Raw genomic sequence first — 4,538 nt, forward strand, 5'->3', positions numbered from 1 at the left:
GCCTTGTAGGGGTTGGTTTCTTACAATTTTTTTAAGAATTCATCCTATATTCCTTATTTAACCAACAATTTCAAGCACGGTGCAATTACCAGTGACATAACATGTTGCACGAGAATAGTTTGTCCATGTTGTTATATGGACAATTCTATTTTAACTTTTTTGCTTTTAGCTCGGGCGTATTCTATTTCTTTAACACAGTACAGACACACATACGTTTATTCATATGCAGATACACCCATCCTATGAACGCACATACGCATACCTTCAGTTTTTTTCTTCTTCTGTGACAACAACACTGAATTTCTCACCCAAAAAAAAAACAAAAAAAACGTTGAACTCCTTATTACTTATTTTTTGCAGGAATTGAACTCCTCTTTTTTTCTGCGGGGATTGAACCCCCTATTACTAGTACAACGTAGCTGGGTGCGTGTAGCGGGTGGCCGTACATTTCTTAGTTTTCTCTTGGGCAAGCAAGTTGACGGGATTAATTTGGTGGGTGGAGCTGCAAAGTGCACACACAAAGGGGATGCATCTAAATCTAATCTAGGCATTCATCGGTAGTGGGCATCCGGACCGGACCTCCATCGTTCGTGTCATCACCGCATATAAAAATGCTTTCCCGCTCTCGGTTAATGCATCCCTTTCTCACTCTCACCGTGACGCAGTCATCTCCGGTCCTTCTCCCTCCCTCCATCCCTCCCTCCCTCCCCTGTTGCCTGATGCCATGATCACACCGTGGCGAGATTTTCCCCGTGATGATGCCTCCTGCTTTTTGTTTTGGATCACACAGTGTGTACTTACCTACTTGGCTGCGATCATTAGGGGGTGGGCCACCCTTTAACCAGAACCGAGAAGATGATAATATTTCTCAAGAAAAAAAAAAGGAGAGGTGATGATAATAAGTCCATGTTCCATTTAAGGTGCCGGCAGCTGCAACTTGCATAAAGGCGTCATGTGCCGAGCGCCAAAAGCTGATGATAGAAAAATGGACGGGAAATGCTCAACCAATGCGATGGGTACACATCATTGCTCTCCACCAGCGTTTTACCTGACGCCAAGAGGCAAAACTACAAACATTTTCACCTGCGGGGTGTGATGGAAAGTGCGAGGTACGATTTCTGTTGTGGTTTAAGCCGTTGTGGAATCGGGAGCAGTGAGTCCCCAGGTGTAAAATTTGGAAGTGAGCACAGGATGATGATTTTGTACTGCAGTGCTCGTACAGTATTCTTCTGCCAAATGGAGATGGACTGCCGTAGGTTTTGCGTAGTCTCCGGTTTAATTGAGTGAACCTGGACGCAGTAGTAGTAGTAGTACTGTACATGGGTTCTGCTGCCGGGTGTGGTGCGCCGGAGCCGGATCTCAAGAGAATCTATCCAGGCCGACATGCACTACAAGGCGTCCTATGTGCCGGACTGATCGGGTGCGCCCTCGAGCCCTCATATCCTCCTCATACATGGTATGTATACAAGGGTTTATGGACAGCTCAAGCGTGTAGCAATGATATGTGGGATTCAGTTGGTCACATTTTTATTCTTTCATATCTAGGCACTGACAGAGCGCGTACATAAACGTTTGAAGAGGATTTAAGGGACCACTTGTACATACTCTAAGGACATCTTCAATGGCAACCCAAAAAATTTCCTCGCGGACACGGACGCGGGAGGACGACATCTAACGCTATCTGCATACATTTCAAACAACTTTTCAACAAAACATATGAAATTCATGCAAACTCGGCCTGATTTCATACAAACATGATGGATTTCATACAAACACGACAGATTTCATTACATTCGAACATCTAGAACGAAAAAAACGCCCTAAACATATCCAACGATGCCGGCGCCCTACGTCCAAGCCCGTGTCGTCCTTCATCCGCCGTCTCCATGAGCACCGGCGATTAGACCGACGAAGTGAAGGTGTGTCTACGACGAGGAAGTGTAGAACATGTGAGACGGACCGTCCCATATGGGATATCGGGCCCTGCTGCCTCCCGTGGCCTACTCATCCTCGGAGGAGTCTGTGACCTGTCCGTCGCTAGTGGACAGGAGGTCCATGATGAAACAGTGGCGCGGCGCTGTCCTTGTCCCCTCGGGTCGCCCGATGGTTCGTCGGCGACGCGTAGGAGGCGCAGCTGACGTTGTTCCCGTCTGTGATTGCCTTCAACTGCGCCTCCTCAGCGGCTGCTTCCTAGCGAGCGGCGGCTTAAGCGCGGACAACATCGTAGATGGCACGCTGCTCCGCGACGAAGTTGGGGTTCGCCGCAGCCCTGGCCGCCACGGCCTCCTCGCTCGCCCGCTCATCATAGATCTGACCCTCCGCCAATCAATGCTGCACCAGGAGGAACATGTTGTACCGATGTTCCTCCTGTGCCTGCCGGAACACCGACAAAAGCGCCAGTGCAGGCTGCACCTCCACCATGGCGGCGTTTGTAGTGCACATGCGTCTGGTCCATGAAGCCGGCGTGCACATGAGGCGCGGGAGCCAGGGCGGTGTCGTTGGAGCCCGTCTCCATCATGGTCTCATCCTCGTCGTTGGAGACCTCGGGCGAGCTAGCCGACAAGCCGGCCTCGATCCAGTTGGCACGACTACTCTGCCAGGCGACGACAAAGGCGGCCACGACGTGCTTCATCTCTGTGGAAAGTCTCTCCCGTAGAGCTTCGCCGCGCGCAGTCATGGCAGGTGCAGTGCAAGGGAGGGGATGGGATGGGGCATGTGTGGTGGTGTGGAGTTAGCCGGGTGTGGCCGCCTTTATATAGCGGATTCCAATGAGGCGAGGCGTTCGGGTGCGTCAATGTGCGGCGTTTGAGTGGGTTTCTCGGGCGGCGAGCCTTGTTAATGCCGGCATACATACGGACAGCTGCATTGAACGGGCGTGGTAGATATCCGTTCCATCCTGTCCAGTCACACGTCTCCGGCATTGAACAGGCACGGACACCGAAGACACGTTGCGGGCGGCGCCCTCGGCTAGCGCGCCGCTTCAATGGCAAAGGCAGTAAGAGGTCACGTCTGCCTGAGCTGTCTTCAATGTTGAGCGACGCGCTCTACTGTGTCATGAATGCGGACAGCTGGCGCCGGGAGGGAACACGCATGGGAAAGGAAGGGGGAGTTGGTGGGTCAGGGCAGTCAGAAGCAGGCTTGGGATCGGGCCGGACTCCCGCAAAGCCCCCACGTTTGTTTTTGGTTTGGGGGAAGAAATCACGTCCGGACCGCCTCGCGAACCGATACAGGATCGCGTCAAATGACTTTCATGGTTCGGGTAGCGTGATCCGAACGGTTGAAGGTTTACAAGTCTGTCTTGAAGATGCCCTAAGCAACTCCTTTGCTTGGAGAAGATAAAAAATGGCGTGCCATCTACTCCAGCAGAGAACGACATAGCATGCTACGAGAGTTTTAGCTATAGCTTCAGTTTAGACTTTCTTGGCAGCATTGTTGTATCTTATTTTAAGTTTATAGAGTCAAATTACTGTAGTACGTTACTTGACAAATTTCCCATTTCGCTCTTGAAAGGGACCCTTCTTTTTCTCGTGCTAATTTTTTATTCCGTTGTTCTTTCATGGACCCTGAAGTCCTAGTCATAACCTTACTTCATTTGTCTCTTTCAGAGGTTCCAAATTTTGCATGCCCGAACGACCAGTCAATTGGTTTGGTGTCTCGGAAGTAGTCAAGTCTCCCCCCAGATCACATAGTTTTAGATTTTCGATGAGGATGTAGGCACCCAAAGAAAATAAGTATCACCATTTGGTTTCTTACAATGTTTTATTTTATTGGTGCTAAAATAGGCACATTGAACACATCCCTCTTGGGGCGGCACGGGTGAACCCTAGTTGTTATCACCCTTGGCCCCTCTCACCTCCATGCATCCGCTCCCCTCACGTTGCGGCGTGCGCTACTGGCGATCAGAGGTTTGGATTTCTACTGGCTTGTGGCCTGATGGTGACAGTGGTCACCTAATGGTTCCTTTTGAAGCGCTCCTCCGACATGTGACACTTAATGGCGCTTGCTTGATGCACTATAAAAAAAAGACACATCCGTGACATTTTGGGCCGAACGAAATTTTCTTCTGTCATACATATGACACTTCTATGACGATAATTGTGACAAAAGCCGGTATCATCATAGATGTGGTGGGCTCCTACTTCTATGACAAAAAATCATGACAGAAAATGGGCTTTTCGTCCTGGGCGGGCCGGAGACGCAGCTGCATGACATTCTTTGGGCCGTCCATGACGAAAAAAACCCGTGGTAGAAGCGAGGGGGAGGAAAATTTCGGGGAGTTCCCGGTTACGGTGGGAGGTCGGGGGCCGAGCGATGCGTGTTTCTCTCGTACACGTACGTGCGTGTGTGCGGGGTGTTGGCTCTAACTGAACCCGAGCGAGGCGTTGGGCTCTAACTGAACCCGAGCGATTGCACTGCAGGCTACGCGTTACTGAACCCGAGCGATCGATCGATGGCTGTTAACTGAACCCGATCGAGCGATTCCTTCGCTACTGCTGCTAACTGAAGCCGATCGATGCTGCCCCTCTGGATGAACAGTG

The sequence above is a fragment of the Triticum dicoccoides genome, chromosome 1A, assembly GCF_002162155.2.
Source record: "Triticum dicoccoides isolate Atlit2015 ecotype Zavitan chromosome 1A, WEW_v2.0, whole genome shotgun sequence".
Taxonomy (NCBI): domain Eukaryota; kingdom Viridiplantae; phylum Streptophyta; class Magnoliopsida; order Poales; family Poaceae; genus Triticum; species Triticum dicoccoides.